Below are 25,042 nucleotides of genomic sequence, written 5' to 3'. Positions count from 1 at the left end.
AAGGAATTTAATACACCTTTTGTCCAATGATAAAACAGTTGTCTGAAATTGCTGTCCAATGCACCACTTGAAAAATTACGAACCTAATCACGTGGGAAATTAATGTGTTAAGAAACGAGATCAAGTGTCACGACTGCAACATTGTTTCACTTTCAGACATATTTTAGTTATTTCTCCTTGTTTTTGTATATAATATCTTAAACTAAATGTCCCAAAAGGCACAGCATAATACAAATATTAGGGATACTAAGGGGAGAATTAACTTAAGTATTAGTAAAAATTTTGGTGATATCTCGAGCACAGATAAGAGAAAATTATTAGATAGAATAAAAATCATAAAATGGGACAGAACAAAATTATAAAAAAAAACCTGCTTCGTCTGCATTATAAATGTTGTTGTATCCATACCTTTGTTTGATGTCCGGACATGCATTCTTGATCCAGTCAGAAACAACGTTTTTGTCAATGGACAACGCCTCGCCACTTACTTTTGCATAAACAATGTAGTTTCTGTTCTTAAAGCGATCAATCCACCCATTGTTGCATTTAAAATCGCTATAACCAAGTTGAACAGCAAATTTTTCGGCTTGAACTTTCAAAATTGGTCTGCTAATAGGTAAGCCAGCGGTTCTTTGCACTTTAAACCACGAAAGAAGTGCCTTGTCAACGTCACTTTTATTACACTTTTTAAGTTTTTTACACTTCGATAAATTCAAAAGCTTTCAGTCGACTCACGATTCTTCCAAATTGTTGATATTGTATATGGGGACAACCCATACTTCTTTGCTACTGTCAGATTTGATTGGCCACTTTCTACCTCCCGTATAATTTCTACTTTTGCGGAAACCGATAAAATTTTCCGTTTGACACCCGACATTTTTCCACAACCAGAAAATGCGTACATACGAAATGTCAGTAAACGAATGACTAACCTGTATTATTCGTTCACTATTCCTGTGAAACGAATTCGTAATAAACATGAAATACATGCATTAAATCAAATGTAATTCAAATATACCTTCAAAATTATTCGTTATAAACGTGAATTCACTGTAACCGTGATCATTATAACTGAGTTCTACTGCATTTTGCTGGTATTCTATCCAGCATCTTCAGAGCACACAAAGTTTGTTACAGCGAGCCAACCACAATCCAGTATAACAATGGGACTAGTATGAGCAATACTTCGCAACACAAAGACTAGTCCTAATTAGGCACCATCGAAGTTGGGGAAAAACACAAGAGAGAGAGAAAGCAGGTATTAATCTGGTCTTAGGATGACTGTCTCCCAAATCTTTGGTAGATTTATACAGCCATACTTGTTGAGATCGTAAAAATGGAGTATCTTTCTTACTCAGAAAAAAGATGGCTAGGTATATTATATATTAGGTTATAATCCAGTGAGTAACAGAATCATTTCTCTCAGAGTGAGTGGACATCCAATGAATATGACCATCATTCAGGTTTATGCACCCACTACAGAGGCACCAGAAGAAACACTGAAGAATTTTATGGCAAGTTACAAGAAATGATAGATGCAACACCAAAGCGAGATTTATGGCTACTTATCGGAGATTGGAATACAAAGTGGGAGGGACAGGAAAAAGGAATAACAGGTCGTTTTGGTTTAGGTATTTGTAACACTGCAGAGAAGAGACTAGTTGAGTTTTGTGCAGAGAATTCTTTGTTTGTTGCTAACACCCGCTTTAAAAAGCACAAACGAAGATTGTACACATTGGTCGATTGGTAGAGCCTCTGCTACTAATGGCTCAGTTAAGTAAGTTTGAGCGCAGTTAGTAGTTGGAAAGGGTCCAATCGTTCGATGCTGTTGGCACACTCTCCCTCGATGAGTCTTTGGACTCCCTGGAGGTGTCAAATAATAATATCACCTGATGGAAAATACAGAAATTAAATTGACTATATACTTGGACAAAGAAGATGGAGAAGTGCAATTCAGTCTGTCAAGACTTCTCCAGGTGCAGACTGTGGAACAGCATTAGTTATTAGTGGCTACGATACATGTGAAATTACGGAAACTGAAAACAACACAAATGTCGATCAGATATGATCTTGGAAACATACCAGCTGAATACAATATTAGTATACAGAACAGATTCAACACACTCAATTTGTGTGAAAGAGAACTAGATGAACTATGGGAAGAGATTAAAGATATAATTAAAACAGAAGCAAAGAAGAATATTCCAACAGATTGTAAGTAGTAGTAGTTTAAATGGCTGTCAGAAAATGCCATGAAAACTGCTCAGGAAAGGAGAAAAATGAAGGCCACAAGAAATTTGCAGGAAGTACAGCATTTGAATGCAGAGTTTCAACGACAAGCCAGAAGAGACAAGGAAAAATACTTTAACCAGGAATGCCAAAAATAGAAGACCAAAACAAGAAAGGAAAAACAGGAGATCTTTTCAAAAAGATTAGAGAACTAACAGGGAAGTTTAGTGAAAAGGTGACAATATTGAAAAGTAAATACAAAGGATATCTTACAGTAAGCTGCAGACATCAAAGAAAGATGGAAAGAGAATACAGAAGCCAGTACCACTGGACTGGAGAGTGAAGTGAGGTAGGCACTGCAACGGCTATCCAGTAAGAAGGCACCAGGAGAAGATGGAATACCCATCGAGCTGCTCAAAGCCCTCGGAAAAGAGGCAGTTAAAATTTTAACAGCTCTATGTCAGCAAATTTGGATCACAACTAAATGGCCTAGGGAATGGAAAAAATCAGTTTATATACCTTTACTGAAGAAAGGCGATGCAAGAGAGTGCGAAAATTGCAGAACTATAGCACTGATTTCTCATGCAAGTAAAGTCTTACTTAAGATCATTCAGAAAAGACTGGAACCATTCATGAAGAGAGAAATGCCAGATGAACAGGCAGGATTTTGAAAAGGCAGAGGAACAAGAGATCAAATCGCCAATGTGAGATGGATAATAGAAAGAGCACAGGAATATCAAAAAAATGTCTACCTTTGTTTCCTTGACTATAGCAAGACTTTGTAGATCACATGGAACTGTTAAGAACAATGAAATGGCAGTACCAGAGCATTTCATTATCCTTCTGAAGAATCTTTATTATGAAAAAGAAGCTACTGTAAAAACAGATCTTGGAGAAACTGAGTATTTCACAATAGGTAAAGGGGATGCATTTCTATCTCCGTACCTGTTTAACTTGTACAGCGAATATATTTTAAGAATGGCAGGGCTAGAGGAGTTTTCAGTTGGAATTAAAATTGGTGGAAGAAATATTAATAATTTGAGGTATGCAGATGATACCACCTTGCTAGCAGAATGCAAAGAAGATTTGGAGGAACTTATTATGAACATTAAAGAAGAAAGTGCTAAATATGGTCTTAAACTTAACCTCTAAAAGACAAAAGTTATGGCAACATGTGAACTTAATGATTTTGAAGTAGATGGGGAGAAAATGGAAGCAGTTAATAATTTTGTGCACCTAGGATCCCGAATTGATCAAGATGGTTATTGTACTGAAGAAGTTAGAAGAAGATTATTCGGAAAGAAAGCAATGACAAATTCAAGCAAGATCTTTAAAGATAAAGATATTAGCCTCGCAACAAAAATCAGAATCATGAAAGCAATGGTATTTCTTGTGGTACCATATGGATGTGAAAGTTGGACCCTGAGAAAGAGTGAAAGAAGGAAGATAGATGCATTTGAATTATAGGTTTTATAGACACTTACTAAGAATACCATGGACTGCAAAGCAAACCAATAAATCAGTGATAGACAGAATAAAGCCAGATTGCTCCCTCGAAGATATGATCATCAAGCAAAAATTGTCATACTTCAGACATATTATGCGAGCAAATGACAGTCTGGAGAAGATGATGATGATGCTTGCTAAAGTTGATGATGGAAGCAGGAGAAGAGGAAGACCAAGAATTAGATGGGTGGATGGAGTTAAAGAATCAACTGGAATGCACTTGGAAATTCTGAAAGATATGGCTAGGGACAGATCTGAATGGTGAATGCATGTTCAATCACCAGGAGCTGAAAACGACTATGTCCCTTCAGGAAGGTTTAAATCTTCCTGAAGGGACTTAACATCAGATGGAACATAACTTGTTAAGGTTTGGAGTATGTTTCAAGGCTTCTGTTGATTCCAGGAACAACCTCTCTAACTTGTAAAAGCTTCTGTGTGGCACTTTTGTTTTTTTCCAAATCGATCCAGTATGGGCATATCCAAAGCATGGTCTGCTAGATCGACTTGCCATAGCACAAGTGCCAGATATATTTTTTGCGTTCACTGAGGTGGATGTCCACAGTTCTTCCTGTCTGTCCATAGTAGGCTTGATGACATGAACAGTTCACTTCATAGACTCCTGGATGTGATAAAGGAGAGAATCTGTCCTTAGGTGAAACGGATGAGAGTTGACTATTTCACATAAGGTTTAAATACAGTGCATAATTGGTGTTTATAGAAATACACTTTTATTAATACAGACCAGTATTTTACAAATAAACATTTATTAAAACCTACCAGTTTCGCCAGCAAACTGTCTGGCTTTTTCAAGGTATTACGGAGATATGAAAGTAAATGCAAATTAAAAGGAACATAAAAAACGTTGTAAACCAAACTAGTATCTATGGTTACACGTTTCGCGTGACAAAGATGGCTTATTGTTCTTATTCATTATCACGCATGCGTGTTTGTTGTAGACTTGTAATGTGATTACTGGCTAGCTGTAGTTCAGATTGATTGAGAGAGAGGATCAAGTTTTTCCACGAACTGTTGAGAATTATACCCTGATTTCTGTTGAGGTTTCCGCCGGTTATTAGTACTATTGTACAAGAAGAATCCCACCGTCAGCACGTTTCTACTGTAGTGATACCTTTCATCAAGTCAATTTCTTATCAAATAGCAAGAATACTAAGAGCCAACAACATCATAGTGGTCTTCAAACCAACCACCAACATCAGACAAGTTTTAGGATCTCCAAAAGATAAAGTTCCGTTCTACAAATATCCAGGAGTATATTACATTCCCTGCTCCTGTGGTCTTGCCTACATTGGACAAACTTCACGAAGTTTAGAAATTAGACAAAAAGAACATGTTGGTGATGTAAACCACAACAGAAGCATCTCTTCCGGCTTAGCACATCATTTCTGCACGTCTAACCACACGATAGATTGGCAAAACAGCTCCATGCCATATCTCGATGACGACTACAGGCATCGTGTATTTAAGGAAGCCACAATAGTACTAATAACCGGCGGAAACCTCAACAGAAATCAGGGTATAATTCTCAACAGTTCGTGGAAAAACTTGATCCTCTCTCTCAATCAATCTGAACTACAGCTAGCCAGTAATCACATTACTAGTCTACAACAAACACGCATGCGTGATAATGAATAAGAACAATAAGCCATCTTTGTCACGCGAAACGTGTAACCATAGATACTAGTTTGGTTTACAACGTTTTTTATGTTCTTTTTAATTTGCATTTACTTTCATATCTCCGTAATACCTTGAAAAAGCCAGACAGTTTGCTGGCGAAACTGGTAGGTTTTAATAAATGTTTATTTGTAAAATACTGGTCTGTATTAATAAAAGTGTATTTCTATTATAAAAACGACCAAAAATGTATACCTTGAATAATTGGTGTTTGTTAAGCACTCTAGATATCTTTTCAGATGTGCCTTTAATGTATGGGATGGTGAGGGAGATTTTTGGGGAGTATTTTGTATTTTATCTATCTTATGGGGATTATAGCCATTGGTCATGAGGGTGTGATGTAGGTGAGAAAGTTCAGCAGTGAGCGCAATGTCATGGGAACAAATTGCTCTAGCTCTGTGGGTTAGTGTTTTTAGAATACCATATTGTTGAGATGGGCGATTGTTTGTGTAAATATCTCCCTGTATGTGTGAGTTTTCTATAAACCAAGAATGATAAGGAACCTTCTGGAAGACTTGTGATTAGTGTGTCCATGAAGGGCAAACCGTCATTGGCTTCTAGTTCCATTGTAAAGTGGATTTTTGGGTGCTGGCTATTTAAATGCACTAAAAATGTATTAAATATGTCTGGGCCATGTGGCAAAATAGCAAACACATCATCAACACAGCATAGCCAGAGATTAGTTGGAAGTTTATTTTCCACTTGGTTAGACTATAATAAATTTAGTTTAATCCTTTATCCAAGTGTAAGCAAACAAAGTTTGTACCTGAAGTATCTTCAGGACTGAGGCAACTCGTAGTAAAGGTGGACCAAGCTCTCATCACTCCTTGTCTCGGTATCTCCCATAATGCAAAGTACATCTCCTTGCGGACATGTATAATGCTATGCATTAAGGGAAGGGCCACTATCCAGATCGGTTTCGACCTTTATTGAGGTCTTGTCAGTGGGAGCCAGACCCAGAAGTGGTGATACTAAGGCAGAAGCAATGGAGAAGTCATATTTACCTATACGAGTTGCCAAAAAGGTGTACCATCTTATTATTAAATTACTCTGGATTTAGAGAAATCTCAGCAGTATTCTCTAAATCCAGAGTAATTTAATAATAAGGTGGTAGACCTTTTGACAATTTGTATAGGAAAATATGATCTCTCCATTGCTTCTGCCTTAATATAACGACTTCTGGGTCTGGCTCCATTATTTACAATAAAGGTCGAAACCAGTCTGGGTAGTGGTCCTTCCTTTAATGCATAGCATTATACATGTCCACAAGGAGATGTGCTTTGCATTATGGGAGATACTGAGACAAGGAGTGATGAGAGCTTGGACCATCTTTACTACGAGTTGCCTTAGTCCTGAAGATACTTCAGGTGCAAACTCTGCTTGCTTATACTTGGATAAAGGATTAAACTAAAATTATTATAGCCAGAGATTAAGTTTGAGAGTGGCTGTATCGATAGCTCACACGTCTTCCAGAAGGTTGCTTATGTTTAGACACTCTCCAATGTCTCCACTACACACTAAAATCAGGTGAGCAGAACTGAGCACAAGTGTGGTCTGAGTAGTGCTTTATACAGTAGCACAACCACTTCCTTATCTCTACATGTTAGAGTACTTCTTATCATAGTAGCACTAAAATATGCAGCCTTTGTAACACTAGCAATATGCTCTCTAAACTTCAGTCTGCTGTCAACCATTACTCCCAAATTTCTAATCTCATCCACTTCCGGCAGTATAGCATGATCAATAAAGTACACAGTTTTACATTTTTCCATTTCAAAATGCAATACCTTACACTTACTGATATTAAAACTGACCCCATTCCTTTGTCCAAGTAAAAAGTCTATTGAAATCTTCCTGAAGGGACTTAACATTAGCAATGCCACTTATAATTCTTCCCAAATTTGCATCACCAGCAAACAGCTGACAATCCCCAGTCAATCCACATGATATATCATTTACAAACAAGTTAAACAGCAGAGGCCCAATAACTGAACCCTGGGGCATGACACTGGTTACCTTCCTGTTTTTGAGACACTGCTCCACTTCTTATGGTGTAAGAAGACTTGAGAAAGTGTTGCTGAATGTAGTGGATGTGCAAATTCAGGGAAACTAGATTTGTTAGGGGGGGGGGGGGGGGAGTAGAGATACAGTCCTTATGGAGGCAGTTGAATGTAAGAATGAACATAATATGCCAGAGCAAATAAGGACTACAAATCTGAGTGGGATAGTTAATATAAGGCATCAAGGTAGGGTTGGGGCTAATAGGGGTCTTAAATTCATGTACACTAATACTAGGAGTATTAGGAACAAGAAGGAAGAGTTTTTGGCCATGGTTGGCACTTCCAGACCACAGGTTATAGGTATTAGTGAAACATGGCTGACTGTAGATGATATAACTAGTGGGATTGAATGTGATGGGTATAGTGTGTTCAGGAATGACAGAGAGAATAAAATGGGGGGAGGAGTATTGTTGATGATAGCTGATGAGCTCCAGCCAAGGAGAATAGAAGTTGAATTGCAGGATAGAGAAAAGAGCACATTTCAGGCCATTTGGTGTGAGATTGTGGGTAGCAGAACTAAATATACAATTGGGTGCTGCTATAGACCAGGTGATGGAAAAGATGGTGGTGACAGTATGCACAAGCAAATAGAAGAAATGGGTGGAAAGAGGGTGATTATTATGGGAGATTTCAACTATGGTCGCATTGATTGGAGTGAGGAGAGGACATACGGGAGGAAGGAACTGGATTTTATGCAGTTATTAAGGGATAACTATCTGCGACAGCATGTAATGGAAAATACTAGAGGTCAGAGAGTGCTTGACCTAGTAATTACATCTGAGGATTTGGCTGTAACAAATATGACCACATTGCCACCAATCGGTGAGAGTGATCATAGGGTCTTAACTTGGGAGGTGGCTAAAAGTGTGGAATTTTCAATTAAGACAGGGTACATGTGGAATTATCGGGCTGGAAAGTATGACAAGCTTAGGAGTTTGATTGGTTCAGTGCCATGGCATGTACAACTGCAAGGACTAGAAGTTGATAGTGCATGGGAGGTAGTTAAGAAGTGCTTGCATGAAGCAATGGCTGACTGTATACCTAGAGTCCGAATAATAAATCAAGTAGGGGTTAAATGGATGAATAACACCATTAAGCTTGAGTTGCAAAAAAAGAAACAACTATGGAGGGAATTTAAGGAGAAGGGTGACCGGCAGGCACATGAACGGTATAAAGCGCAGGCCAGAAGGGTGACGAGTGTGGTAAGAAAAGCAAAAAAGGATTACGAAAGAACATTGGCCATGCAGGCTAAAGAGAATCCTAAACAGTTTTTTAGATATGTAGCAAGTAAAAGGAAAAATGTACATGGCAGATTGATTTTAAAGAATGCCGATGGTAGGGAGGTAACTGAATCAGTTGAGATAGTTGAGTTACTGAGTGAGCACTTTGCAAAAGTATATCATCCAGGTGGTGACATTGCAGAAACGAATAAACCAGTAGATTATACGGGAATTGTGGTTAATGAAGTGGAGGTGAGTAGTCTATTCCATAACCTCAATGTCAATACATCTGTGGGATTGGATGGTATACCAGCTCGTGTTGTACGAGAAGCAGCTAAAGAATTGTCAGTACCCTTGACCATTTTGTTTAATTTGAGTCTCGGGTCTGGGTTAGTCCCGAGCGGGTGGAAAGAGGGGAAAATAGTTCCACTGCATAAGGGTGGTTCCAGGACTGCTGTTGTAAATTACCGACCGATTAGCATATCAGGAATCATTGTCAAGGTCTTAGAGAAAATAGTCAAGAGGAAAATACAAGATTGGATAGAAGAAAATGGGATACTGTATCGGGGACAGCATGGTTTTGTGAAGGGTAGGTCATGCCTCAGTAACTTGCTCACGTATTATAACACAGTGACGGCTGAACTGGATAAGGGTAATGGGTTTACGGTGATTCTACTGGACCTTGCCAAAACCTTTGACAGGATTCCACATGGAATTCTAATCAGTAAATTGCAGCATATGGGAATGGACATAGGGTTGGTGAGATGGATAGGAGGGTGGTTGACGGAGAGATATCAGAGAGTGGTTTACTCGGGAGTAGAGTCCACAAGACGGCCTGTGACTAGTGGTGTGCCACAAGGATCTGTTCTTGGACCACTGCTGTTTAATTTGTTCATAAATGATATAGGAAATGATCTGAGAGGAACAGTTCATTTGTTTGCGGATGATGCGAAGTTGGGTAGAGCAATAGTGAATGCAGATGACATCAAAATTTTGCAGGATGATTTGGATAGATTGGAGGTCTGGGCTAAGGAGAATGGATGTCAGTTTAATGTGGCAAAATGTAAGGTTATGCATTTTGGGGTGAAAAGATTGGCAGCAGTTTACTGCATTGGTGGAACCCTGCTCCAGGAAATTGATGAGGCACGAGATTTAGGAGTGTTGGTAGATAAGGAATTGAAATTTAGGGGACACATTGCAAAAGTGACCAAAACAGCTCATCAAATCACTTGGTTGCTGAAGAATACGTTGACAAGCAGAGACAAGCAGGTTATTGTTCCTCTCTATCGAGCCTTGATAAGACCCCATCTAGACTACTGTGCTCAGATTTGGTCACCTAGGTTTCTTCTTGATGGGGAGGAGGTGGAGAGGATCCAGAGGCGAGTGACCAAGATGATAGCAGGTCTGTGGAATGAACCGTATGAGAACAGGTTGAGGATTTGTGGGTTGCAAAAATTGGTTGATAGGCGGAGGAGGGGAGATATGATTGAGACATTCAAATTACTGAAGGGTTTCTATAAAATTAATTCAGAAGATATTTTTGAGAACAGGGCTGGTTGTGGGAGGACTAGGGGACATCCATGGAAACTGGGCAAAAGTGTGGTTAGTAAAGGTGTTAGAGCTGGGTTCTTTACTTTTAGAGTAGTGAATGAGTGGAATGCGCTCCCTGAGTCTGTGGTGGATGCTGTGACAGTGAATGAGTTTAAGGCGAGGTATGATAGATACTGTATGAATGTCAAATAGTTGTGATGAATATGATTTGGGGCCTCCCTCGATGAGTCTAATGACTCCCTGGAGTTGCCCGTAATAATAGTAATAGTAATACACATACTTGTACACAAACTTATTATGTAGTAATCTATAAAAAGCTTCTGTAAATTCCAAGAATATCATTGTATACGATTCTCCCTTATCTAACACACTTTTATCTTATCATAAAATGCAAGTAAATTGCTAAAACAGGACCTACCCTTTATAAATCCAGGCTGACTATCGTAAAGAATGCTATGTCCATCAACCCAATCCTGTATTCTATCCCTTACCAATCTCAATACCTTGATTACAACCAGTTATACAGACTGGTCTATAGTTGGAGAACTGTCCTAGAACCATGCTTGTGGAGTGGTACTATTTTGCCTTCTTTCCACTCCTTATGAACCCTATCCACTGCAAGGCTTTCATTAAATGACCAGGTCAAGGGCATAGCCAACTGTGGTGCACATTTCTTAAGAGCATGTGGTGATATGTCATCCATCCCCAGAGCCTAATTCACATCTAACCCAACCAACATCTAATTCACCTCTATTTCTTTCATTTTTAATTTTCCTAATGATTTCCTGTCTTCTATATATTACATTGCATAATTTACAGCAGTATGATATATGTTGATAAAGTGTTCGTTCAATAATTCCACTATATCCTTTACAGCTGATATTCTGCTGCCACGACTATCCACCAGTGTTAACCTACCATAATTATTCTTTCTCTTGCTTGCCATATAGCGGAAAAATTCCTTTGAGTTAACCTTGGCATGACCAGTTAATCGCCTCTCATATATTGCACCTTTTCTTTCTTTACCATGCTCATCATATTTCTAGCCTGTACTTTATACTTTTCATGGATCCGATCACCACCAACTGTCTTGTACCTCCTTCATATTTTCTTCTCCACTATATCGGAATATAACAGTGAAATCAAGCATAGCTTGCTTGATTTCACTGTTCAGTCATTTCACTCCTACTCTATATACTCATTTCACCCTTGGTATACAGTTATACATTGCTTTTGTCAGATACTGCTTTGTAAGTTTCCATGCACTGTGAACATCATTTTCACTCAGCTCATTTACTTAACATACTGAACTAACAACAGAGCTTTGTAAAATCACTAGCTTTATACTTCCACGTATATCCATTTTTGGCAGTAACCTTTTCTTGTTTCATCACTTCCCAAACAAGTACCTCATGATCACTGTTACCAACCGGTAGCAGTGTCAACACCTCATTAACATCTACATCTTGTGAAATTATCACCAACCAAAACATTAAAGCCTCTAGTTGCTTCAATCACATGCTGCTTAAGATACTTATCTCTCAGAAATTCCATAAACTCACTCTCCTTGTTCCCATACACTATCTCTTCCTTCCATTCTATATTCCTGTAATTAAATATCCCATCAGGATCACCTTCTTTTTTTACATGCCCAACTAATTTGCCTAAACATTTCACAATTGGTATTCTCTGCATCCCCTGGCTTATAACAGCATCCCATCATATATACTAACCTGTTTATTTCAACTTCACGCCACATAGATTCAAAATCTGTGCATGCACTATCATTAACAGCACTCTCCCCCCTTTTTTCACATTTCTATCCTTCTATAAAGTTTTACATATATATATATATCCTTCTATTTCTATTCTTGACATCACATCCTCCTCAGACAACCCAGTTTCACTTATTCCAATTATCTTTGGGCATACTGACTCAATCAATGCAACAAACTCAGCTCTCTTTGTTTCGAATACTCCTTACATTTGTACAAACATAAAATCCCTGTGTGTTTGAGGCCATTCTACCAGCAGCAATATTCTCTATTCTAGCTGCTATACCACACCTCAATCTGACCACTCCTGTTCCCCTGATTCTGACTTCCATTCCTACCTGTCTCCTCCTCACCTTTATGCATTCCTCATCTTGTGCTGCTGCAACCACATCTTCAACCTCATATTCATCTCCCTCCTGTCATACAATCTGTTTAGTTCTGTCATTCTGCTTCACAAGAAACTCTGATCATTTACTACATTAACTTGACTCTGTGCCCTCTCAGAAAACAATAGCCTTTCTGAATGACCAACACCAAACCCATTCAAACGTAATCCATCAGTTTTAAACCATTCCACCTTCCCTTCAAATTCATGCCACTGATTTACAAACTGAACCTCCTTTGCCTCACACAACTTAGCCATCTCACTATTCAATATCTCTGCTCTCCTTCTCAATTCACTGCTGTCATATCTGGGCAACATGCCTATGACTTTCCCAACAACGCTGTTCTTCTTTAAGTGCTATAACAACTTCCTCAAGTCTCTGTCAACATTCTTTTCTCCCCAACTAAGTCATTTATGCCCACGAATACCGCTAATTTTGATGGCCAGTCTTTCCTTTTTCTGCAACACATCAGTTATTTGCTTCATTGTTCCACCAGCAAAGCATGTTTTATGCACCTTATTAGTCATCACACCCCTAATGTTTAATATCCTCTTCCAGATGTATGGCTGATATTAACTTATGCACAATACATAAGTCGTGTTTGCTCACTGCCACAACAAACTAATGCTATCTATTCTGATTTCACAACTCTTTAGGAATTTATGTACTCTGCAGTCAAAACAGGTTTGCAACTTTTCACAGATGGGTTATGGTTGGGGAAGCTATGCAATAACAAATGTGAGCATAATTATTTGTAAATGATAAATGCCTCTCAATTATAAAGTGGGTAAACCTATAGTATGTTAGTACAGTCAGCAGGTTTAAGTGATTTACTATTACCTATTTATTTATTTATCTAATCCAGAAAGCTTGATCTAGAGACCAAACATAGAACCTTTTTCAAGTCACTTCAGTTCTCCAATAACTAGGACAACAGTGTCACACTAGATGAAAATTTATCCCTCATCTAAAGACAATCACAAACAACCATACCCACAAAAGAATTACAACATGTAGCCTGTTGATAAGAGAGAAGATACACTAACTGCTTGGCCAAGCAGGCTGGCATGACAGACAGAATTCCATAATAGTACTTGAAATGAAAAAAAAATAAAGAATCCAAAAACAAATTTCTTTCATGATATTCATTGCAATACTAGTAGCAATTTTTCATCGGCAGTGAGTCTGAAGCCCTCTGGTGTGAAGGTCTAACAAGATCAAATACATGGTAGGGTGCTGTTACAAAGTGAATTGGTTGCTAGTGACAAAGAAATACATTGCCAAATAAAAGATGATGGGTACGAATGAGTATTCACCATGGCTGAATTTCATTATCCAAATATTGAAGTAGCAATAAAATCTCATGAGAAGAATGAAATGAATTTAATGAGCTGTTATAAGACAAGTTCCTCAAAAAGCATGTGACAGAAGGAACTAACTCTATGACAAAGAATTTTAGATCTGATTTTAGTGTTGGGGGGGGGGGGTTCAGTTAAAGATGCGACTGTTTTGTCCAGTGACAGTGATCATGCTGTACTGACTTAGGAGGTGGCTAAGTTTCATCCTAGTATCAAGGGCATCTTCAGTATAACTTCTGAATTAAACAACAAGAAGGTGTAAATTAAAGACACCTTTGAATTAAACAACAAGGACATACATGATGTAGAGTGTCATCATCTAATTATATTAAGGTTCTAATAAAAATAACTTTAACAGGATTTAATAATAATAACAATATATATATATATATATATATATAAAATAAAATTTAAGTTAATTCTGGAATTTGTGAAGAAGAACTATTTCCCATAAGAGGAATGATTGAACTCAATAGTTTCTATTTAGATTCAGTCGATATAGCAAGGTCTCACAACCTTTTGTATAAACATTCCAAGAGATCATTACTTTCATGGATAACCTTAAGTTTCTTCCAAAGAACTCAGTGTTTGAAGGGTGATGGCATGCTCCAAAAGTTGCAATTACTCCTGCTCATGGAACTTACCAGGCTACCGGCCAAGGCGTCTACAGACGTCCAGGTTAATTGTAATACCATTGATATTACATTGAAATATATGATGGATATGAGCATATGAGGATGAGTATTTTATCCATAATGGCCAGGTAGGTGGTTAACATAGTGTAAATGTTCATCACAATGGAAGGTTGCAGATCAACCTGTTTGGGTAAAATACATTAATCCACACTGGCAAGGAATTTGATACACTCCAGAGAAGCAGAGAAAGATACAGAGAGCACAGAGAATTTTTATGATTTTAATATTGACAACAATTAAAGCAATTCGGGGGGAAAAAAAATTACAAAGCTTTGTGCCAGTCTGGTTGGCCGAGTAGTTATCATATCTGCTCTCCAGCCAAAAGGCTGCAGGTTCAAATCCTGTCATGAGCATGGATGCCTGTGAAAATACTAGTAGTGGACAGTAGTTTATGACCAGTCATAAAAATTGCCTGCAAGCCGATTACAACAATGGGTGGCATATCCTCTGTTCTCAAAACTGAACGAAATAACATCTATGTTGCAAATGTTAGTCACCAATCAGCAAGGAAGTATAAAGAAATTTTTCCACTGAAATTGAAGATTAAGGTAGTCTGCATCCGGTTCTCAAATCTAGTAATATTGAATACTTTCTTCGCAAGTTTGTATTGTAGAGTGAAAGTGCTTGTTTCGAAACCGTAGTGCCATGATTTTTTAAAAGTAATAGGCCGACAGATTTAAATTTTAATGTAAATAAGAGACAAGGGACTTTGTTTAATTTTGGTGTTAAGAAATCTCTTACTGAAGGTGTTTGTGATGCAACAGATAGTGATTCATCCACCTCTGCCTACAAAGCGATCTCCAGGATGTACAAAAGGAGGGGAAAACCAGCACACAGGAGAAAAAGTCTACGTTCACTCGTAAGTACTTATTATAATATTATAAATTTTTGGTGATCAGAATGGGATATGTCAATGAAAATCAGCACAAATTAATTTAATGATGTTGGTCTGAGGAAACTACAATATCCTACAGAGATTTCATTAGTCCAGTAATTGATAACTGATTAAAATGTAATTTTATATTTGTCAACATGTCACACCTTATACATAAATGTACTAATACTCTTTATGATTATGCCATAATTAATTATTAATACATTACAAAATAACCAAAGTGTTCTGTGAAAATTTCAGGATTTTTGAAGTGTTCTGTCGTAGGAAAAATCTGGGAAATTGTGGTGTAGATGATTATGCAGTTCCCTGTGGTTGGTGGATTGAGTGGTGGAGATGGAGAGTTGAAGAGTGGGTGCCTTCCCTTGATGAGTCTCTGGACTCCTTGGAGGATTCATGTAATAATAATAATAACAAATGTTTACAGAGAAAGACATAAAATGGCCTTAAAATATTAATTAAGGGCAGCAATGGTTATCAAAAAAAAAGCAGACTAAAAACCTATAATATTTTATCAAAACCAACATTACTATAAATTAAAGATGGCAAAAAATTATATTCTTGGTTTAATCCTTTATCCAAGTGTAAGCAAACAATGTTTGCACGTGAAGTAACTTGGCTACTTGCATATGATGAAGCATGGACAATAAAAAGAAATGAATCGCTGCAACAGAAATGAAATATATAAGAACAGCATGACTAGATAAAAAGAGAAATAAAGACATACTTGAAAAAAACTAAAGAACACCAATAATGTAAACAACAGAAAAATACAGAACAAAATGGAAAGAGCATCTAGAATGAATGCCATATAAAATACCCAAGAAAATAATGAACTACAAACCAAAGAGTCAAAGAAATAGAGGCAGACTGATAAAATGCTAGGATGGGATTGAAACAGGTCACCAGGCTTAGATTCATGAAAGCAGGAAGAAGAAATGGCTGGAAATGATATCCCATAAAGAATTAGGACAGAAAACTAAGCAAAAAAAAAAAAACAATGTGTGACATCAATTAGAGAAAATGGAGATGGACAGAACATGTCAGAAAAGATGTTGGAAGCTTTTCCATTTGTTTATACAATAAATTACCAAGAAATTATATACACTTGGTTTAATCCTTTATCCAAGCATAAGCAAACAAGTTTGCACCTGAACTATTTTCAGGATGGGCAACTTGTATATAGAAGCTTATGACTTCACATCACTTGCCTTAGCATCCCATATATAATGCAAAGCACATATCCTTATGGGGATGTATAATGCTATGCATTATGGGAAAGGTCACTACCCAGACCAGTTTCGACCTTTATTGAGGTCTCATCAGTGAGAGACAGACCAAGAGGTGATATCAAGCAAGACGCAAGATGTTGCTGACTATAAGGGTGAAGCAAAATGCTTTTATAATCCCTGCTATCTGATAAGGTTGCTGTGTGAGGAAAAGTTTATGAGCTAAGTGCTCTGCCTGAGTGGGTGCGATTTAAAGATCTTCATTTGGAAGTAAGATGGCCTTGGGTCTCCTATATTTGGAGAAGTCTGTTTCATCATAATTTGCTGCTTGTTGCACTAATTCATTTGGATGTGAAGAGGATGCTGAGAAGAACTTTACTGCTGAAGACTGCAAGAAAGAGTAGATATAGGGGATATTTGTATCCCGGTGGAGTTGGACATTTCTGATATACCATGGTGCGTTTACGATCATGCGGAGACACTTGTTTTGCACTCTCTGTAGTTTGAGGATATCTGTACTTGAGGTGTGGCTCCAGGCTGGGGATGCATAAGTAATAATGGGTCGAATCATCAACTGATAAAGGAGCAGTTTTATTTTGGTATCCAGCTTGCTATTCCTATTGCTAAGAGGGTAAAGCTGTGCAATGACTCTTGATGCTTTTGTACATGAAGCTTTTATATGTGGGCTGAAGGTTAGTTTTCTGTCCAGCAGTACAGTACACCAGATATTTGGCTTCTGCTTTCCAGGGAATCTTGATATTAAATAGGAAGATGTCATCTTTGGGAGATATTGAGTTTTTAGTGAAGAGCATGCCGATACTCTTCTGCGGGTTTACTTGCAATCTCCATTCCAAGAACCCGTGCTCTAATCTCTGCAGGTTTTCTTGCAGTTTCTTGGTGACAAGGTGCGGTTTAATAGATCTGGTTAGTATAGCTATGTCGTCTGTGTATAGGGCAATGATGGATGACATTGGATTGTGCGGAATGTCCGACATGTAAATCGTGCCAGTAGGGACTCTTGAGGCACTCCTGCCAAGATGCATCGCTGGGTAGATAATATATCATTTAGTTTGACTTGCATTCGTCTGTCACTAAGAAATGACTTTATAATTTGGAATAGATCTAATGGAATGCCAGCTAAAATCAACTTGTATAGTAGTCCAAAGTGCCATAATTTGACGTACACCTTTTCTAAGTCAAGAAAAACTGCTCCGGTGTATTGGTACCAATTGTAACTTGTGGTAATGAATTCGATTAGTCTATGAATTTGTTGAGTGGTACTGTGAAACTGGCGAAAACCAAACTGTTCTAAAGGAAGGATGTTTAATTTTTTTACTGAAAGTTGAATTCTGGAAAGGATAGCTTTTTCTGCTATTTTGCCCAAATTAGAAATCAGACTTATGGGACGATAACTTTGAGGCTGCTGAGGATCCTTGCTAGGCTTGTATATAGGAACTACGTCTGCCAACTTCCATGCAGAGGGAAAGTACTTAAATCTGAACATTGCATTTATTATTGTTGTAAGATATACGATGGCCTTTCGGGGTAGCAGTTGAATAACTTTGTTGGATATGCCGTCAGGCCCTGGAGCTTTTTTATTCTTTAAGTTCTTTATAATGTCATAAATTTCAGCTGGGGAAATAGGTGTGAGTTGGCTGGTAGAGGTATCAGGCCGTTTTAACGTGTCTGATGTGGCGGTGGACTTTGTAAATATGATTGAAATTTAGATTATTGTATGAAGGGCTACACTGTTTTTCTAAATTTTTAGCTATAGTTTCGGCTTTTTCTGCATCTGTGTAAGCAATGTTCAGGTCAGATTGGAGAGGAGGAAGAGATTTGTTTTTGATGTTTCTCAGGAACTTCCTGACGGTTTGATCACCAGGTGATATGGAGGTGTTCGATTGTGATAGAGTGGAATTTTATGAACTCCTATCTTATCACAATCTAACATGGGTTTCCAAACAAAAAAGGGAAATAAATACAGTAAATTGCCTCTAAGTGTAAAATAAGTATTATGTATGTATACATCAAGCATGTTCTGTTATGAAAGGGTAAATAAGTATGTATTTTGTGCCATTCACGAATGTGGCTAATTTAATATTGAAAGTGTAAAACATTAGCAGAGCATTATAAAATAACATGTATAAAAGAATTATAGAATGTAAGCACAAATTCAACAGTTGGGGGGGGGGGAGTCATGTCCAAAGGTCACTGAGCCGTATGCGAGGGAGCAGCTCGCCCCAAGCAAACAACGTCAGCGTCAATGACATCAGCGTCAGTGACATCAGCGTACGTGCGATAGCGGGGGAGAGGATGGATGCCGTGACGTAATAGCACGTGAGAGTTGGCTGGACATCGAAAAGGGCGAGAAACGCCGAGAAGAAAAGAGGGAAATATAAGGGTCATGCGACCCTGAAACAAGGCTTTTTTGTTCCTGGATCTCCTGTGTGTTCCCCTCTCATGGTGGCGAAGGGTGCCAGTGCCCCCGTACCGGAGGAATTCCAATTGAGGCAGTCGCGGGTCTGGGCGGCTGCATTTCTGCAGAAAAAAAGCAAGTCCGACTGTCCACAGAAGGCCAGTTTCCTGTGAACCTTATGATGTAATAAAGAACCATAGGGGAAGATAAGTAGACTTTGTTTGTGTTTCACTGAATATGAATGAAAGATTTGTGCCATGTTAATATGTTATAAAAGGGAACATTGATGATATAGGATAAGGTTGCTATCACTTTAGAAGGATATTGAATTTATTCTTGTCTGTCGATGTGTTCACTTTTATATTGAATGAAATTAAGGATATGTTTAGAGTGAAGAATTGACAAATTATAAAGAGATTGTGAAAGATATGAATGTTATCTTGAGAAGTCTGACAGAGCTACGGAGTTTTGGAATAACTGTGATAATAATACATAAATAATGCATTAGAGAGTGTTAATATAGTTCTTACTTTAGATAGCTGCTACATAATATGTTATAAGTATAATAGTAGTGTTTGAATGTTTTATGCTTTGTATGGATCTCCCTTATGATGGGATTTGAATTAATGTTATTAAGTGTATCTACTTTTGAGAATTAATAAACTTTGCTTTTGATTCTAACAAAGACTTTGTGATTTATGGAATCTGATGCACCTCTTATAAAATATTAATGCGAACCTATGCGGGATATTAGAAAAGGGTATATTTTGGCCACGTCTGCAAAGTTGATAGGTATCATTGAGTACTGTCCTGAGATTACCTCTTGCTTGTTAATATTAATAATCTAATAGCGCTAAGTGGTGCAGCGAAACAAATAAATTTCTTGGCATTTTACGAGGGGTAAATCTCGGACACTCTGATACTCTCGTACTGCTTCGATCTTGAGGAAATTCCATTGTCCCTCAGAGGTACCATGTGTTACCCGATGGAGTATATTACGGAGATATAGCACAAAGGTTGAAAATAGTTGTAAATGTAAGAAAGCGACACAACAGAGACTAATTTGTCTTCCCATAGTTTGTTTCTGTGGACTTTAAGTGCATCTCTCACTGCACTGTTCATTTTGTTGAGATATTTTTTGTCTTGGGGTGCTCTGGTGCTGTGGTATCTTTTTCTTGCTTTATTTTTTTCCCTGATTAAGTTCATTATGTCGTCTGGTAGTCATTTAGGCTTGAAAGCAATTGAATTTGATAGATGCTATGGCTGTGTTGATTTGATCAGTAAGTTTATTGACTGCAGAATCAATTTCTTCCTTGGAATTAATATGAGGGACGGAATCAATGTAGTTTGGAAGCATTTTGGATAGTTTTTCCAAGGGAATGAAGGTGTGAGGCAAAGGGGGAAGTCCCCTCTGATAACCCAGTTGGAGCAGAATAGGATTGTAGTCTGATGATAATTTATTCAATGATTCCAGGGTGTACTGCAGATTGACATTCTGAAGGACTGCTATATCCAAACGTCAGATGAGCCAGTGGGACTGTGGTGAGTTGGCACTGAGGGGCCAGCCACAGCTGAGCAATTTGAGCTTGTGTAGTTAAAAAGGATGCGGCCATTCCTATTTATAGACCTACTTCTCCAGGCGTGATGTTTTGCGTTTAAATCTCTGGCGATAATAACCGGTAGTTTAATGCCGAGGATAGCATCGAGATCTGTGGTCAGCAATGTTTTTGATGGCGGGTTATAAGCAGTATAGATTTTTATGTTTCCGACAGAGTTTGTGATGACATTGATACCTGTGACTTCGAGACTAGTGGTTGTAGGAACGGATACAGAATGTGATTTTTGATAAGGATGGCTGTACCACCACCTCTGTAATTCAGTCTATCATCCCTGTAAAGTTGATATCCTTTGAATTTAGGATTGTCAGCAGGTCTCAGGTGAGTTTCAGTAATTAATAATATATCTGGATTATATCTGTCATTGAATTCCTGCACTTCTAGTATTTTATTTTTAAGGCCGTTGGCATTCCATGCAATAATCATTAGAGAATCTGGGGTAAATTTTTTCCTATGCATTGGAGAGTGCAGATAAAATGGACTGTGGTTGCTGCAAGAAACTTTTTGTAGTGCTTAGTGATGGATTTGTGTTACTGAAATCCTGTAACATGTTTACAAGAGAAGAGGTGATGATGGCTGTTATATTTGAATGTGGATTTGGCATATTCTGGTCATGGACTGCTTTTTTGGGGCAGGCCAAGTTCATGTTCAGTCAGCATATGTTCATGTTTGGTGTTTAAGATTTATTTTCTTGGGGGCTCAGTTGATGGTGGGTGAACACCTGTCATCTTGTTCAAACTAATAGGAGCCTGATGAACTTGAGCTTCTGGGGGCTCTCATTTCTGATAGTGAGGTAGATTGACTAATTAACTCAGTTTGCCTGTTTTTTTTTTTTGTCTGCATTTGCTACCCAAATTACAGTTTGGGTGGCAAATGCATCCTCTGTAATTTGCAGGGTGGGGGCCACCACAATTAGCGCACTTAGCCAGGGTGGTTTGTGACTTGAAGCAGGTATGTGTGGGGTGGGAGTCACCACATTTTAAGCATCTGTATTGAGCTTTGCACAACTTCTAGGCATGACCAAATTTTTGGCATCTATGGCACTGTCCAGAAGAGGCCCTCTTCCTAAGTGGCTCTGGTGAGACCTTACGCCCACAGATTGTCTTCAAGTTATAAATATTTTTATAGATATTGTGTATTTCCACCAATACCAGAGGTAGGGGTTTAGTTTGATCTGTACATTCTGCTGATCTTTATGGGAGGCAGATCTTGCATGTTGAGGTCAGCAGCTATTTCAACTGTTTCAATGTCTTCAGATATTCCTCGGAGTACCACTTTTAAATTTTTCTCTGAGGTAAGTGTGAAGGTATGGTATTGTATACTTCTTACATCCAACTCCTTGGTTAAATTTCTATAGTCAGTCACTGTAGCGGGCTGAATTTTGATGCCCTCCTCTGTGTCCTTGGAAGTGGAGTAATTTATCTGCAGGTTAGCCATGGTGGTTCTTAAGACTGTCCATCTCTGCTTTTCCCTAAGAACGACTGGAGGCACCTTTTCATTGGTGGAGGCAGAGGAATCTGTGTTGGGGGCATCTTCATCCATGCCATTTTTGTTTGCTGACTCTGAGGCGAGAGTTTTGCATTTTTTGTTTGCATACGTCTCTCCTTGATCTGAATGAGTAGAGTCCGAGATTACTAGATTTAATTTTTCCTCCATTTGAGGAGCATCTTCATTTTGATCTTCATCAATCTCAGGTAAAGAGTAAAAATTTAGGAAGCCGGGCCATTCAAGCTCGAACTTCTTAAGGAGTTTCTTTATGAAGCTGAATGCCAGTCCTTTACCTAGAGAGTCTATAATGATTTCAGGATCTATCATATTTGATGGCCATTTGAGCTTAAACTTTCTTTGAAGTTTATTTACAAGAATAAGCGCTGGCTCTTCATCCAGAGAATCTGTGAGGGCGTCTAAATCTAACGCATTCATCATTAATGATTTGCGTATAAACGCAAGTAATTCCTGCAAATATATGGATCTGAAATAGATGTGCTAACAATGGCGATTCTAACGGCTGTTAGGCCTGACGAATCGCCCTCGTTGCAATTACAGTCCACTTACCTTTGCTGCTGTTCTTAAATACAGTATAATCCATAATTTAATAACTTTAATCACATCTCTGCTAGGTAATCTAGCTGCTACACTACAAAACCAAAGTTTCTCATATTTGATTAACACGTTCTACCGAGAAGAAAATCTACAACCGTCATCGACGAACTCTGATCACTCTCCGTGATATCAAGGTTGAAGTAATGCTAAGTCATATTTTCATATACAAGTTGCCAAAAGGTGTCACATCTTATTATTAAATTATTCTGGATTAGAGAAAGTTGCTGGTAGTTTTTCGAATTGGTTATAACTATAAATTAAAGATACCAAGAAATTATATACTTGTTTAATTCTTTATCCAAGTGCAAGCAAACAAGTTTGCATCTGAAATGTCCTGAAAATAGTTCAGGTGCAAACTTGTTTGGTAGCAATGTCAGTATATAATCACAATAGTCCAAACCATAAACAGATGTAGCATCCCTCTCACTCATTATAGAGTGACAAATGCGTTAGATAAGGAATGGCTACAAAATGACATTACTAGATTTGCAAAGTATTTGAAAGAATATCACAAATGTGCATACATGGAATTCTGTGTATGTAACAGAGTTCTATATAGATCTCTTACATACTTGGGCAGCTGCTATTTAATTTGCATATTCATGATATAAGAAATGATCTGAGGATCAATATTCAGTTATTTGTGATTATGTAAAACTGGGTGCAGGACGACAGAGATTTTGATGAATGATTTATGGACTCAGTATAGACGAAGAAGAATGGTCAGTTTCATATAGCAAAGTTGGGCTTACCAGCTATGCACTGCATTGACAGAAATGGGCTCTAAGAAATTGAGGAGGCTAGGAACTTCGGGGTGCTAACAAACTAAGTTAAAATTCAGAGGTCATATTCAAAAGTGAAAAAAATGGAAGAGTTCACCTCTTCCATTTTTGTGAAACGTGTATCCAGAGGTGAGGAACCAAAATGGTGGTAGGTCTATGGGATGCTCCATATGAGGATAGATTGAAGATTTGTAGATTACAGAATTGATGATGGCAGAAAAGGGACATATCATAGGCCATAAATTAGTTATAGAGCTCTATTGGATGACATAGAGGAAATTTTTTAGCATAGGGAAAATTAGAAGTGAGCTCTGGAAATTAAGTAACAATGTAGTTAGCAAGGGCATGAAGACTAAATATTTTGCTTGGAAAATGATGAATATATGGAATGGGATGCTAGAGTCAGCTGTGATTTCCCTTGTCAGTGAATGAGTTCAAAACAGAATGACAAGTACTCTTGAGCCTCCTAAGTCTGTGAACTTCGTGGAGGTGTCCTTATATAATAATTATAAATAATAATAATACCTATCAAAGACCAATCTCCCTACTATAGAAACTCAAAAAAATCAATTTGTTTCTAGGGAATCTATCATAAAAAATAAATAATAATAATAGAAAATATTATTATTATTTATAATATTTTCTCATAACTCATTTCCTTATGGTATCCAGACCACCCAGCATGTGAAAGTTATCTACAGCACAAAATGTTGAATAGTGCATGCTGAGCAGAATTTCACCCTCTCCAAGTCATCGGTTGTTTAGTACGCAACGGCGGACTTGTCATAATTTACTTGTAACGTTTTAATACCACTTTCTGTCCAGATTTGGCAATAATAATAATAACAGAAAAGGGCATTCAAAACCATCAAAAATATATTTCAATATACTGATATAACCTGATCTATACATACCTATGTCGCAGCTCTGGTACAAATTCAAACTTTCTTGAAAATCAGATTCAAAATACTTCGGCAACACTCACATACAGTATACAACATAATGACGCTTTAAATTAAAAGAAAACGTTTCCATTATTGGTATTTCATTGACCGGGACTTGATATAACCATTGATAAATGTACTATGCATACTAACCGATTAAGCTAAACCTTTATTTTTTTTTTTTCAATTAAACACTTCTCTATTGATGCCATTCAACACGACACAAGCAAAAAATGGGTAAAAGACACAAAATTTATCACACTAAAACACAATTTAAACACATGCTTCTAAACATACCGACCATCCATACCAACACAGAACAACACTCATTGCAATTCGATAAATAGCGACACCTAACCTATTAACAGGATCAACGATGATGGGAACTGCTATGAGCAGAACGCCGCAAGATATCGTAGTAAGTTTAAATTCTCATATATCCGTCAAGTTGTTTCATATAATTAATCCATGGATCTTGCGAGACAGTATATAATCATTACGCTTTATTCAGAGAAATTTAAAATGTTTAAGAATATAAATAAGTAAATTGTGGTGAACATTGTCGCCACAAACGCATATCTTCCTTAA

At 37.7% G+C, this 25,042-nt stretch overlaps 1 protein-coding gene across 2 annotated transcripts in view; it reads right to left on the bottom strand.

The window, feature by feature from the left end:
• The window catches only part of LOC150093579 (transmembrane protein 248-like), a 104,674-nt gene extending 79,905 nt beyond the window's left edge, over positions 1-24,769 (bottom strand). For both annotated transcript variants that reach the window (XM_090413008.1, XM_090413007.1), the window contains exon 1: positions 24,425-24,769. The gene's annotated coding sequence lies outside the window, so the exon portion shown is untranslated. The remainder of the gene's footprint in view (positions 1-24,424) is intronic.
• Between the last annotated feature and the right edge of the window lie 273 nt (positions 24,770-25,042).

Source organism: Typopeltis vanoorti, chromosome 23, assembly GCF_054136105.1.
Source record: "Typopeltis vanoorti isolate ZY-2024b chromosome 23, IOZ_Tvanoo_1.0, whole genome shotgun sequence".
NCBI classification, from domain to species: Eukaryota; Metazoa; Arthropoda; class Arachnida; order Uropygi; family Thelyphonidae; genus Typopeltis; species Typopeltis vanoorti.
The sequence above is the reverse complement of the archived record's forward strand: the minus strand, read 5'-3'. Positions and strand labels throughout refer to the sequence as shown.